The sequence below is a fragment of the Gossypium raimondii genome, chromosome 8 (assembly GCF_025698545.1).
Source record: "Gossypium raimondii isolate GPD5lz chromosome 8, ASM2569854v1, whole genome shotgun sequence".
NCBI classification, from domain to species: domain Eukaryota; kingdom Viridiplantae; phylum Streptophyta; class Magnoliopsida; order Malvales; family Malvaceae; genus Gossypium; species Gossypium raimondii.
The window spans coordinates 40,245,961-40,262,166 of record NC_068572.1 but is presented as its reverse complement, the minus strand read 5'-3'; the positions used below and the strand labels follow the sequence as shown (position 1 = coordinate 40,262,166).

General features: G+C 33.1%; 1 long non-coding RNA gene across 1 annotated transcript; it reads right to left on the bottom strand.

The window, feature by feature from the left end:
• Positions 1-12,892: 12,892 nt before the first annotated feature.
• LOC128042922 (uncharacterized) lies at positions 12,893-14,008 on the bottom strand. The gene is made up of 2 exons (XR_008198524.1): positions 13,221-14,008; positions 12,893-13,129 (listed from the first exon to the last, which is right to left on the bottom strand). It is a non-coding gene; the product is annotated as an uncharacterized LOC128042922 (long non-coding RNA).
• Positions 14,009-16,206: the final 2,198 nt, after the last annotated feature.

Here is a 16,206-nt window from a genome sequence, read left to right as displayed (position 1 = left end):
TGGTGCCTACTTGAGAGGCGCCACCCGACCCGACCCGTATTTTGACCCGTATTTTTTAAAAAAAATATTAAAAAATATAAAATTATATTTTATTAAAAAAATTATTATTATTTTATTCATTGGCGCCTACCAAATAGGCTCCAATGAAAAAGTAACCTATTTTGGTAAAAAAATTTTCTGACATCCCATTTCAGTATTTTTTTTTCTATCCTATTTGGGTAAAAAACCCTGCGAACCGTCATCACAAGACACCATAATATGTTGTGTTGTAACAATTACCATAAATTTGAACTCCAAAAAGTTAAGAATATATGTGCGTAAAAACTGCAATTACTAGCAATATGTACATATGCTGAAAATGTTGAATATTTGTGTTGGGTAAGAAAGAAAATTGAAAGATTTTTTTTTTCATTCCTTTCTTAATAGAGTTAAAATTAAAAAAAAAGTTTAAACTTTTGAAAATGTCAACTAACTTATATTTTTCTCTCATATTCTCCCCAGTAATTTATTTGTATTAATTAGGATGAAAATGATAATTTCTTTCTCTCACCTTTTGTCCTTTTGAAATATTGTATTAAGTTAAAAGAGATGATTATTAAAATCTTCTGGAAGATAATTTGCCCTAGCTCACCTTTCATCTAGAACCATTGTGATTATATGAGCCAATAAAATTAAATTTCTTTAAGATGAATTGATATTTAATCTCTTTAAAATCAATGGATCTTAGTTATAACTGTCAATCGGATAGGTCAATGTTGGATTTAGATGAAGTAAATATGGATAGAGTTAATATAATTTTAATCATTTTAGATTATTTGGATTGATCACTTGATTGAAATTTGAAAAATTTTAAGCGTCACCAAAAGAGAATATAAATTTGAATTTTAGAGATAATATTGTTGAAAGAGATAATCATAGATTCCAAAAAAATTAGTCTTCATAGATCGTAGAACAAATGAAAAATACATGGATGCTTCAACAACACATATAATAAAATTTCTCCATTTCATCATAAGGGAGCTTCATGTTCTTACCATAAATCCCACTTTATTGCTATATATTTCTTACAAATGAGAAACAATTTGACAAAAGAAAACAAGGAGCAGGCTACGGCAACGAGTAATTGCGCTGCAGCCTTGGCTCTAAAGGTTAGCTTGAGCTTCTGCCTGACAGTTGGAGTAGGATGCACCCCTTATAGAGCACGGCACGGTGTTCCTTTGCAGAGTCCCATAGCTTATGTACCTCGTGGTTTGCTATACACGCCGGTTAATATCAGAGTCCATGTCAAACTCATCGTTCTCCATGCACTCGGCCATTGAACCGTGGCAGCTACTCGAGTCAATGGTCGAGGACGAGGGGATGACCAGAGTTGTGACTAGAAATGAAACGGCCATGAGAAAACAAAAGCTATTAGCCTTTCTTTTGTGTTTGGTTGTTTAAGACAACTTGTTTTTAAAAGCTAACAATGAAAGAGATCGAACAATGGCATTTGTGTAGCTTTGTTCTTATTAAAATGCCACTGGATTGACTATGTGAAGCTTCTTCTAAAGAAACTGCCTGCATATGACACTTCAGAGGAAGCTGTTAAATAATGGAATAAATTTGTAAATTTGGTGATGGTTTTTAACTTCTAAGTACACCAAAGGAGGAAAATGGTTGATCATTTTAGGAGGTATTTTCTTACATTGGCCTAAAATAAAATTATTGCATGCCTCCAACTACATTTCATACTTTGCTTCTCCTGATCCCTTAGATGTCACTGTGTTAAATAATATTAATTTCATTGAAAAAATACTTAAAATTATACAACAATTGCAAATTTACTTCTCGATCGTTTAGTGATCTATCGACATATCTCAATTTCAAATTTATTTAAAACTCAATATAAATATCAAATATAAAAAAAAACACTAAATAAATATATATAAAAGGACTTTTAAGAAAATACGGAATTATTAGTTTAATTATATCTTATAGTTAGATGCAAGCACAGTCCACGTGCCTCAAGTTCCACAACATTACCCCATTTTTGTCTGGCGTTGTTGTATGGCGATGCGACATCCAGTAATACGAGACTTTCGAAAGTGTCTAATCCTTCTCTGCCAAGACGATAATCAAGAAACTTGTAAGGGAAATATAGCTATAACATTCCCCTGGATCTGTCAAGCTATGGGTTTTTGACCTAACACGAAATCTCTTCCTATATTTAAGAATAGTTTGGATAAAAGTGATATTTTCAAATTTTGAATTTAGATAAAAATAGATGTGTCAGATTCGAGCTTCAACATTAAAAGTTTAAATTGATGTATTTTAATTTTATAATATGGTATTTTTGTTATATCGATCCGTCTTTTATTTTATGATATTACTTGCTACATTGCCAATATAAAAATTAAGACAATTACATATGAGCTTTAAATATATTTAAATTAAAAATAAATAAATTGAACAAATACCATTATTTTATCCCTACTTGTGATTTATTAACTTCACAAGCCGAATTAATTCGGCTTGTGTATATATTTAATATCATGTGTTTGTATTATATATATTAATTTTTTAACAGTTAAGAATACATGATAGTTTTTTAATTCAGCTCGTAGAATTAATGTTGACACCATTTTTTTGATAAAACGAGGTCGACTTGGATTTTGAAAACGAAAATGGGAGTCGCCACCAATCCTTTTTAATAAGGTGTGATCGGATCACCTCGAAAAGTGGTTATTTTTAATAAACGATTTTATTTTATTAAAACAACGATTTTGGTCCACGAAATTCAGAAAAACAGGTTCGGGAGTCGATTACGTACGAGGAAGGATTAGCACCCTCCCAACGCCCAAAATTGATACTTAGTTGATTAATTAGTGTCTTAGTGTCGAAGATTGAAAACTTTGAAGAGTTTTAAAAATATACGATCCTCAAAATGTTCGAATAATGTGGGATGAAATTTAGGATTCTCTAGTTCCGAAAGAATATCATATCCAGCACATTAGGATATGATACTTTAAACCCTCGAAACCAAGATCACCTTATGGTTTCCAAAACCCATACATTGAAATTTTAAAAGGATATTTGGCTATTTGGTTAAACGAGAAATCGAAACTCAGCACGTTAGGGCACGTTTTCTCGAATTTCCAAACGCGAAATATTACCTTAATTTAATTTTTTTTCCTGTTTTGAATAATTGCGAGTACAATACTCGAACGAGATGCATTTGTTTTATTTAGGATAAAATACAATGGTTATTTAGGCGCATATACAAATCGAACGCGGCTATACAGAACATACAATTAATTTATGGATAGAATGTTGCATCAATGCATGATAATAACACGGAACTACAGACAAACTAGTTATAGTTCACACAATAATAATAATCATACAATGTACATCATTTTAATGATAATCAATTAATCAAAGATGAACGACAAAATAATATGCATGGACAACTTAAAACGTATAAATGAAATATTTGAAATGAACTATATAAGAAGTTTTGAAATAGACAAATTAATTTGACATGAATAAAATGTAAATAGTTTCAAATGAATAATTTTAAGCAATTTAAAATAAGCGATATATATATAACAATTTAAAAGAAATAATATGCATATAATCTAGTATAGATAATCTATGAAACATTTAAGATAAAATAACATATATAGCATTTCAACATAGATAATATATGGAATAATTTAAAACACTTAATATCTAAAATAATATGAAACAATTTATTATAAATAATGCATATAAAATTAAAACGAATAATAAAAAGCTGTTAAAAATGATAATATATGAAGAAAAAATTAGGGTTAAAATTAAACATATTAGGGATTAAATAAAAATAAACAGTTTAAAGAATAGTAAAAAAAATAAAATATAACAGATCCTGGACCGAATTGGAAAATAAATAAAATCAAAGGGGAAATTTAAAAAAAACAATCTGGACCAGAACAAAACACGCGTAAAAGGGAGAAGGACTGATTGGGAAAATATTCCTAGCTTTAATGTGCACCGTTTCATGCAGGACCAAAATGAAACAGGCGTAAAAAATGGGGTCAAATTAAAAACTCAAAACAAAAGGCAGAAGGGCCGAGTTGAAACAGGCGACAAAGCGGAAGGACTCGCACTGCAAATATCCCATTTGGCTTTAGAACACGCAGATCCTCTGCTAATCGGGTTGGGTCATGGGTCGACCTCCCCAAAACGACGCCGTTTTGGCATCTGGGAGGCCAAATTGAAACGGCGCCGTTTAGCGTTGATGATTTAAACCAAAAAATTTTTTTGAACTTTCACTTTTCAGTATTTTCTTAAAAAAAATTCAAAAGCCCCCATTTTCTCTCAACCCCCCCGACCAGCGATCCAGCCATAGTCGCCGTCGACGAATGGCCGTACCGCCTCCGTGGCCGGTGTCCAGCACATAAAAATATGGGCTTTTCAGCCCCCGCCTAGTAGCGCCATCGAGGGTCGAGCCCTCTAAGTGGCCAAAATGGAGGAGAACCCCGACCTCCTTAAGGATCTGGTCCCGACGAGGCGTAGCTCCCCCTTTTTCTGACGATGCAATCACAAAGGTTCCGGTGAGCCCCCCTTTTCTTATTATTTAGTATGCAAAAAAATGAAAATAAAATAGAAAAATAAAAAAGGATTCGAACAAGAAAGTAAAAAAACCTCTCAAATCTGCTCTATTTTTTATTTCATGTTCGTAAAAAAAAAAGAAGCAATACAAGCATCCGATTTAGGCTTTTATAGCTGATTTGAACAACTCTCTATTTCTATTGTTTTTTTTTGTTTCTGTTGTTTGCTTCTGCTTGGCTTCTTCTCTTGTTGCATGTTACTTATTTTGCAGGTGATGGCAGAGGTTGACGCGGTGGCAGAGGCATGCGAGCAGGCTGGCGGCTAGGGGTCAGAAGACTTAGGTGCGACGCACCTAGGGTTTTTGTTTGCTGAAATTTGTTGGGCTTTGGGCTACTGTTAATCGGGCTTAGGGTTATTTTATTTGGGCTTGTTGGGTTTTTTATAAATGGACTGGGACTGTTTATTTACTTTTGGTTTTTTCTTTGGGCCCAGACAAAAATGGGCTATTACAGCTGCCCTTCTTTTATCGTTGCCGTGTAATGAGAATAGAACAAAGACTAAGAAAGACCAATTTTGCTCGGTCTCGCTAATTCTTGACTTGTTCTAGTGCTTCTCTTCTTCAAGTAGCTTCATTTCAGTCCACTGTGTCTTGTTGCTTCGATCCGCTCCAATACAACTTCAGAGAGACATGACTTGTAGCTTCAATCTACTCTGTCACAACTTCGAGGAAGTAAGATTCGCTATTGTAGCTTTAATCTGCTTCACTGTAACATCGGGTAAGTAAGATTCGCTGTTGTAGCTTTAATCTGCTTCACTGTAATGTCGGGGAAGTAAGATTTGTTATTGTAGCTTTAATCTGCTTCACTGTAACGCCAAGGAAATAAGATTCGTTGTTGTAGCTTTAATCTATTTAACTGCAATGTCGGGGAAGTAAGATTCGCTGTTGTAGCTTCAATCTATTCCACTGCACCGCCAGGGAAGTAAGATTCACTGTTGTAGCTTCAATCTATTCTACTGTAATGCCAAAGAAGTAAGATTCGCTGTCGTAGCTTCAATCTATTTAACTGCAATGTCGGGGAAGTAAGATTCGTTGTTGTAGCTTCAATCTGTTCCACTACATCACCAGGGAAGTAAGATTCGCTATTGTAGCTTCAATCTGTTCCACTGTAATGCCAAAGAGATAGGATTCTCTACCCACAGCTTTAATCCGCTCCACTTCAGCTATTCCAAGCCTTAACGCTAGGGAGATAAGATTCATTGCCCTCAGCTTTAATCTGCTCCGCTGCAATGCCAGGGACACAAGATTCGCTATCTTTAACTTTAATCTGCTTCACTGCAACGCTAAGGCGATAAGATTGGTGCCTTCAATCTGCTTCACTGCCAATACAGGAAGACAAGATCTACAATCTTTGTCTTACTCTACTGCTGCTCAGGGAGATAGGATTGGTGGCTTAAATCTACTTCCCAACTACCTTGAGAAGATAAGATTCACCGTCTTCGATCTGCTCCACTACTGCTTAGGGAGACAGGATCTGCAATTTTCAACCTACTCCACTGCTGCTCAGGGAGATAAGGCTGATGCTTTCGATCTACTTCACTGCCAGTACAGGAATACAAGATCTGCTATTTTTAGTCTACTTTACTGTAACTTTAGGGAGATAAGACTTGATATGATGACTTCAATCCACCCCACTGCAACTTCAGGGGTATGGGTAACTTCATTGATCTGTTCTCTGGGGAACATGACCTGCAAAATCCATTTCATAGATCTATTTATGCCTAGTGTTTAGGATGTCATGATTAGAATGAATTATATGCTCCTAACTAGATGTTTATGTATGATATTTGTAGAATGTCATGAGCATGATCCCTTTTTAATGCTTAGGTTGTCATTACTCGCTGTTCATCAAGGTTCTATCACTGATGCCTTCTTGTTCAGCCAGTATCTTTGACAGGAAAACCAAAGAAATAGTCACAATTTAGACTATTATTTCTCCAATGCTTCTAACCCTTAAGTTGGTTAGTTTTAAATAATAGCCCTGTTTTAGGTCCTCGTACTATTTAGAAGCTTTTAGAGTAATATGCAGAACACCTTCTGCTTGAATATTGTCAGTCCATTAATCGTTACTTCAACGAAAAATTCTTGAAAAAGATTATCAAAATGGACAAGGTGAAGTTTTGTTGAGAGCAAAGCTCGAAATGAATGAATTAATCAAGATAGCAAATTTTGCTAGAATACAAAATGAGAATAAATTAATCAAGATGACGTATTTTTCCAAAATACAAAAATAAATAAAATGGAAATAGGTGCCCCAGATATCGAAGCATGAGCTTCTCTGCCCCAAACATCTTGAGGACCCTTTTGAACTTGATATGTGTTTAGAAGTCTTAGAAGACTTTGTTGATGCCCCAAGATGTAGCATCTCTCCTTCTTATTTATTCGGAGAGGACAAGACTACCACATACCCCACCTTCGAACAAAATTTGAACTACCCATTCCTGGGTTTTTAATTCAAAACCCTTTTGGTCTCAAGGCGCCCTTTGCGGGTTTTCACCCTGGCCTCTCCTTTTTATTTTTTCGTTCTTCTTTTTTTTATTTTTTCTTTTCGTTTCTTTTTTTCAAGTGAAGTATTTATTGCTTGAATCAAAATTCTCAAGATTAGGCAGGTTCTTGTCATCTATCTTGGTCAATATCGACGCTTTTTTAGATAAGGCCTTCCACATAAGGTCTTTTCCAGTTTGGCATCCACTTTCTTCTGAAGTCCTTTTGTATGGGAAGGATCTTCTTCGATATTAGGTCCCCCTCATGGAACTCTCTGGGGCGAACCTTTTTTGGTGAGCTCGCATCATTTGACCATGACGGATAGCTTTTAACATTTTCTCTTCAATCAAATTTAACTGATCATATCGGACCTAGATCCATTCTGCTTCATCAAACTTCAGCTTTGACAAGACTCGAAGGGAAGGAATATCAACTTCGATGGGTAAAACTGCCTCTATTCCATATACCAATGAGAAATGAGTTGCCCCGGTAGAGGTTTTTTGTTTTGTTTTGTTTTGTTTTGTTTGCCTCCACTGTACCGTTCATTTTGGGGCGACATGGTGTTAATCTTGAACAGACTGCAAACTTTTGATATCGTGCTGTTGTTCAAATTTGGTGCATTGTCAGATATGATCATTTTTGGCATTCCATACGGACATATTTTTTTTCAAGAAATTGCTGACTGTCAGCTTTGTGACATTGGCATATAAAGCAGCTTCCACTCACCTAGTGAAGTAATTGATGACCACAAAAATGACTCGATGACTGCCAGAAGCTTTTGGCGAGATCATTCTAATGACCTCCATGCCCCACATAGAAAAAGACCATGAAAAAGTCATAACATGAAGAGATAAAGGAGGCACATAAATCTTGTCCCCATAAATTTGGCACTTATGACATTTCTTGGTATAACTGATGCAATCCCCTTCCATGGTGGATCAGTAGTACCCAAATCTCATGATTTACTTGGCCATTGCAAAATCATTAGCATGTGTTCCTCAGACAACCTTATGGACCTCTTCCAAGATTTTCTTAGCCTCAACAACGTCCATACGTCTTAGTATCTTAGGCATATCTTGATCATGTGAAAACATCTTTGAATTGTTAAAGTAACTCAATGAAATCTCGATTTATCTCTGCGGTGATACAGGCTCTGATCTTCACCTCTTTTTCTTCTCCTAAGCTCACAATTTCCACTGATTTTTGTAAGGTAGGATATGTTTCTCGACTTGTTCTACCATCCTTAACAAATCAGGAGATAAACTACAATCTTGGTTGTCTTCAAAGTCTTGAGGTTCCTCTGGACACATATCTCGCTCAAAAGGAGATTCTGAGTCAATAGCAGTGTCGCTCATATCATTGATATCTGGAGACTTGTTATAGGGACGAAGGAAGACTCAAAGAGCTAATGAATCAAAGGATAATTATTTTTGTGGTATGAGTATGAATGAAATGGAAGGAACAAAAAAATTGTTTGCCAAGAAAAAACACAAAGATGCATTTCATTGAAATAAAAAATAGTAGACATGTGTCTTTTTCACAAAAGAATTTATATTGCTCCCAAGCCTAGAGCAATAAGAGTGTTCTGAATATTACTCTGAAATGGTTCTAAAAACTATAAGAATCTCCTCTACAGTTGTTCAGAACGCTTCTAGGGATGTAGAAACAAATTTCTGATAGTTTTTTTAGTTCCTTCTTCAAAGGCACAAACATCTTTACCTTCCGAACCATCGATATATTCAAAGAATTCCAATTCTTTATCATCCATCTGGCTCTGTACTAAAGTTCTAAACTCGACGTACTTTTGGATTTTAGGAAATTCATTGTATGCAATGAAATGTAATGTTGATGCATGAATGCAAAAAGAGAAGTTGATCTTGATTCAATTCTATTAGAATAACTTTTCTAGAAAACAAATCTCTTTACATAAAACAGATATTTACACATACGACCTTGTCCTAATACTCAAAGTAAAGACATCGATCCTTTTCCTCAAATCCGTATGTTAAGATCGAATCTTGCGAACTCTTCAAAGAGGTGTCTTCTCTATCTTCTTTTTGCTTGATCCGAGCCGCGACCCGTTGTTCAATCATACTCGTGATGCTCGTTAGCTTCTTTGAGAAAGTTCGACGACTTTCGAATAATCTTTGTCAGCTTGAATCCTCAGACAACGAAGCAATGTCGTGTACTCATTAATCAGACTATCACCCTTCCCTCGTTACGTTTTCTTAGACCATATTCGGACGACCACATTGTCTTCCACTTTATCAAGAAATCTATTTTCCATGACAAGCTCTCTATTTAGTAACTAAACGTGAATCAACACATCTTTTTTATGATGAAAATGCAATACAATCATAAGCAAAACAAAAAAATTTAGTACAAAGCAAAAGCAAGCAAGAAAGAAACAAATAGAGCATCTATTCGGGTGACCATTAGGGTTTGGTATGGTCCTACCTAAGGCGGGCTCTTAGGGTTCACTATATGTGGTTTGGCTCTAAAGTAAAGGTACCTGAACTAGCAGATTCCTCGATCCTCACCCATTATAGGCTCATATAGCCCGAGTTCAGTTTAGGGGAATACATTTCCCTACGGCCATGCGAAGATGAAAATCTCACGAAGACATAGGTACAGATATATCCCGAAAGCGATCCACTATCCCATGCAGAGGTGAAAACCTCACGAAGGTGTAGCTTCTCACTCCCACTTAAAAGGGTATAATCGAGAGGTCATGCGATGCAATGTGCAGAAATATACCAAAACTTAAACCAACACAGCAATTATAAACCACAATGATGAATATCGTAATAAAAACGAATGAAATGCAACGAAAGGATCGTATACTTAAATTAAGTTTTCAATTTTCGACAAAAAGACAAAAAGTAATCAACTTGTGGCCTGACTCTCTTATTTTGGGTCCCCAGCGGAGTCGTCAAGCTGTTGACACCATTTTTTTGTAAAACGAGGTCGACTTGGATTTTGAAAATAAAACGAAAATGGGAGTCACCACCAATCTTTTTTGATGAAGTGTGATCAGGTCACCTCGTAAAACGGTTGTTTTTAATAAACGGTTTAAATTTATTAAAACAATGCTTTTAGTCTGCGAAATTCAGAGAAACAGGTTCGAGAGTCGGTTACGTACGATGAATGATTAGCACCCTCGTAACACCCAAAAATTGGTACCTAGTTGATTAATTAGTATCTTAATGTCGAAGATTGAAAACTTTGAAGAGTTTTAAAAATACGATCCTAAAAAAAACTTGAATAACATGGATTGAAATTTAAGATTCTCTTGTTCTGAAGGAATATCACATCCAGCATGTTAGGATACGATACTTGAAACCCTCAAAACCAAGATCACCTTATGGTTTCAGAAACTCATACTTTGAAGTTTTAAGAGGATATATTTGGCTATTTGGTCAAACGAGAAATCGAAACCTAGCACGTTAGGGCACGCTTTCTTGAATTTTCAAATGCAAAATATTGCCTTATTTAGAAAAATTTCCTTTTGATGCATGGTGTTAATATGCATAACAAAACAATAATAAATACGATGATGCAAAAATAATACGAGCAATAGCAACAAAGATAAGATCAATAAAAAGGACAAATCAATAACATACAAGATAACAAGCATATAAGCGAATAAAATTAAAACATTCCTTTTTTAAAATAATGATGAAAACGTAAATAAGTAAATAAATAAAGAAAATGAATAAAATTATAAAAATGTGAAAGATATATATGTATGTATACATCCAAGTTTAAAAATAATAAAAAATATATAAACAAGCAAATAATGATAATTTATATATGTGTTTAGAATATATTAAAAATATGGATGTAAATATGTATATACAAATTAGAAAGTATAAAAATATATAAGTACGTACATATAAATATATATATACTCATAAAAATTTAGAAAATATGTATATAGATATAAATATATGTATATATAAATTATAAAATATATAAAATATATATAAGTATGTATGTATATATGTACCTGTCATAAAATACACATGCATGTATATAAATGTATTTTGAAGTTATAAAATAGGTAAAACATATGAAATGTAAAATGTACACATGAATGTATATTAAAATATATGTATATATGTATTTCGAAATTATAAAGAAAAATACAAAAGATATATATGTGTGGGTTATAAAATATGTACGTATATATGTATATATAGAAATATAAAACATAAAAAGGACAAACATGTGTGTGTACATGTATATATAATGAAGCTTGGGATCAAAAGTATATATAAATACATGGTGATAATAATAATAAATAAGAAATACAATAAATAATCATGCATTAATAAACGTATAATAATAGTAAATAGCTAAATAAGAGTAATAATAATAATAATAATAATAATAGTAGTAAAAATATAAAAATAAAAAATAATAGTAATAGTAATAACAGTATTAAACATAATAATAATAGTAAAAATAATGATAACATTATTAAAATTAATTAATTTAATAGCAACAATATAACAAAAAGGGACTAATTCGAATTGAAAACAGAACTTTGGGGGGAATCTGCAAATAAAATAAAAAGGGGGATCTTTTTGAACGCGCACATAACATAGAGGGATTAAAAGGGAAATTTTCCCTTCCACTCCAAAATGGCCCCGTTTAAATAGTGACTAAACTGCAAGCGCGAAGAGCTGTGGGATAAATTTGAAAAAAGTAAAGAGCACTTAATTGAAACCACAAAGAAAAGCGGAAGGACTCGGGTAGCAATTATACCCTAGTCACAAAACATGCAGATCCTCCAGGTAAATGGGTTGGGTCGCACACGGGTCGCGCAGAACTGCGCCGTTTTAGCGCTAAAAAACCCTGAACGAAACGGTGTCGTTTTGTAATAGTATAAAAACTAAAATCTTTCAAACAATGCTCATTTCCCCTTTGTTTTTCAGAAAAAAAATAGAGAGCTCTCGGCCTTCCCTCCTAAGACCGGCCTAGGTCTCCGATCGAGGGCTCCGACGCACCTCCGCCGCAAGCGGCGGCCGGAGGTGAAAAATCGAGCCTTTCTTAGCCCTGCTTAAAGCTCGTCACCCCTAGAACTCGGATTCAAGGCTGAATCTTTTGAAAGGTGGCCACGAACCCTAGAACCGAAGGGAAACCGTTCGGCTTCTCCTCTGGCGCGGCGCAAGTAAACCCCCTTTCCTTTCTTTTATTTTTTTGTACTTAGAAATAAAAAAAATTAAAAATAAAACAAGGTAACAGATTAAAAAAAGGGGACAATAACCACCTCAAAGTTTTTGTTTTTATTTTTCCAATCTTTTCATACAATATCTCCCCCCCCCCTTTTTTCCTTTACAATATGTTCGGCTTTATAGCCGAAAGAAAAGAAAATGAAAATTCAATCTTTGCTATTGTTTTGTCTTGTCTGGTTCTGCTTTTTCTTGTTTCGTGTTTGCAGGTGATTGTGCAGTGGTGGCAGGGGCGTCAGACGCACATGGCAGCAGGTGGCGCGACGCTGGAGGAAGGACTAGGGTTCTGAAACCCTAGTTTTCATTGGGTTTGGGCCATATTGGGCTTTGGGCCTTTTATTTATTTTTTTATTTGTTTTGTTTCTCTAGCGGGCCGGGAAAAAATGGGCTTGTACAATTAAAATATTCAATTATTAGTGTATTAAATAATTATTTTTTACCTAATTTGTATAATAAGGAAACTAAATATTTATAATACATTATTATAAATATTAAAAAGAATGTTAAGTTATTTATATTTACAAATCTAATAAATATATAGTTACTAAATATTAAATAATACAATTTTTATTTAAAAATTAAAATAATATGAGGAATTCAGAGATTGTGCTACTGTGAAAGAAATGTGGAACAGGTTAGCAATACAGGGGATCCAGGGGATGTCAAATGGGGAGTACAGACAATGGATGTCATCGATGGTGTCTAATACCTCAGTTGAGCAGCGACGAATGGTGGTGTGTGCCATCTGGGCCATTTGGGCTGCCAGAAACAAAGCCTTGCATGAAGGGAACACCAATCAGCCCCTGAAACCTCGCAGTTCATACATTTATACATAGGGGAGTTAGAAGCAGTGAATCGAAAATTACCTGGCCGATGGATTGAAATAGAGCGATGGAGGCCACTGGAACCACCTATGTTAAAAATTAATTTTTGATGCGGCATTTAACGAGCGATCTAAGACCTCAAGCTCAGGGTTAGTGTGCAGAAATTCGGAGGGGAAGATGATAGGGTCGAGAACAGTAATGAACAAAAATATACCTAATCCCTTTGCGGCAGAAGCGTTGGCGTGCCTACAAGCAATTGAGATGGGAATTGATATGAACCTAAGGGAAGTGGTGGTGGTGGAAGGCGACGCACTAACCATAGTAAAGAAAATGCATAGTATGAGCGATGACAGGTCGGTCCTAAGAGTCTATATCTCAGATGCAAAACAGAGAATCACAAACTTTGGAAATTGCTTGTTCAGAAATTTATCAAGGTCAGCAAACGGATTGGCACATTCGATTGCAAAGGAAGGGTTAAAAAGAGGCGAAACAACTTATCTGATGGAACGACTGCAAGAATCGGTCGGTGCCTCTATGGAAGAAGATAGAAGAGGGTTGGATCTGCTGACTTAGCCACCGGATAAGGACAGGTCGCAAGAAGGGGGATGGCTTAGATTCCCTTATCACTGCGTGAAGATGATGGGTATGCATGTTTAACCATTGATGGTGGAGGAAAGAGGTAAGGAGGAAGTTAGTCTATGATTTGACCAATTGATGAGAAAATGCCCATTTCTAAAAAAATTACGAAAATGTGCTATTTTTTTTAAAAATAATGGGAATGATCCGGTTTTATTAAAACGAGTTAAGCTGGTTACGTTTTTTAGGGCAAAGTCAAAAAGACACATCTAGCTCAGTATGTTTTCCCCCTTGACCTGTAATAAAACGCATCCAAGTTAGCTCAACGCTTTTTCCCGCTAACCTGTAAAACATGTCCAGGTCAGCATGCTTTATTAAAGTACTTGTAGGTCAGTACTCTTTTATCTGTGTTTCAACAATTAAATTTAAAAAAAATGTCATTTTTAAAAAAAGTACGAAAATATGCAAATTTTTTAAAAAGTTACAAGAATCGGCTTTTATATAGACCCAAATTGGTAGAACTTTTTTTTTAAATTTTTTGATGTCACCAATTAATATGGAAATAAAACTTACAAAACATGTTTTTATATAGATCCAAAGTCTCATTTCCTTTATTTTCTTAAACAATATGGAATATGAGATATAATATAGACTCATGAAAAGGTTTATAGCTTGTTCCTAGACAATGTGAGATTCGTTCCTCTTTTAACTAACAATATAAGATTAAAGGTTACACTATATTTTATAATTTTTTACAAAACAATTTCTATTTTTATATTTTGTTAACTTTTCTCATATTATAAAATTACCTTTTGAGATCTTTAATCTTGTTGCATTTTAGAATTGTTAGCATATACAAAACGACCACAATAAAGAAAGAAAAGAACAACAAATTACACATATGAAACTTGTACATGCAAGACTCTTCTATTCAATTTTAAATGTTTGAAGTTAATATCCATGCAATTCTATTTTTAAAATAATTTTCCATTATTTCAATTTAGAAGTTATACTTTTAATTTTTTTATTTGTTTTATTTTATGTTATGAATGTTTAATTAATAAATAAATGGTGAGTATTTGGTACTCAAATAGTATACTTTTTTGTAATTTTAAAAATTGATATATCTTTTTTAAATTTTTATTTTTTAATATTTTATTATACTCATTAATTTTTAATACTAATTTTAATTTAATTTCTATCACCTAATGAATGCTGGTAAATTTATTTTAGATGTATTTCAACTAGATAGATAATCTATTTAAAATTAGTATATAATTATGTTAAATAAGTTTTTTTATAAAAATATATAATATTCGTAAAATATAAATAATTATTTTTCATATTTTTATATCTAGATTAAATTACATTTGTAGTCACTTAACTATGATTTTTGGCTATCGAATTATAAAACTTACAAAATGATCACTCAACTATTAGTAATTATCTTGAATTTTGAGGTATGTAACAAAAAAAAAAGAAGAAGACAAATTTGAATAGTTGAATAACAATTTTGTAACTTTTCATAAACAAATAATTCAAAAAAACATAATTAAATGACTATTTTATAACATTTTATAATTAAGTGATAAAAATTTACCTTAAATACATAAGAATAGACAACTTCATAATCAATTTTTATATTACATATGTATAAAATTCTTGATATGTAAATGAATTTTGTTTCAATATAACTTTTACTCGTTTGAAAAGAAAACAAATGTATATGAATCAATTCATTAATAATTTCATACCTATACATTATATTAATTGTTTGCATCAAATTTTAGTGTTCAGTAAATAAATTTATGTAAACTTTTGAGTGAATATCTAATAATATTGGTATTGAAGTATATAAAATGAAATTGCTTTAAAAAAATGCAACAAAACAAGAATGCATTAATGGCAAATACTATATAATCTTCCATACATCCCCAATCACCTTTATTTCAAACCCATTTGGTAATCTTCAAACAAGAAGGATCAAATCCCACATTATTTTATATTTTATAAATTTTTATTTATAGAGTTTAAAATTTTATTTATAATGTAACAAATGTTAACTTTTGTAAAAATTTAAACTCTATAAGTAAAAAATTATAAAATATAGTGTAACATTTAATCTTATGTTGTTACTTAAAGAACAAACTTATTTATGAGTCTATATATACACATATCTCACATCTCACGTTACTTTAGAAAAAAAGGGAAATGAGACTTTGAGTTTATATAAAGGTCTGTTTTGTAAGTTTTATTTTCACATTGATTGATGGCACCAAAAAACTAAAAAAAAAAAAATAGTGTTGCCACTTTGGGTCTATATAAAGGCCCATTCTTGTAAATTTTCAAAAAATTAACTTATTTTTATAATTTTATTTTTAAAAATAGCCTTTTTTGAAAATTTAGTCGTTAGAACACGGCAAAAGAATGTTGACCTAGAAGCGCTTTAATA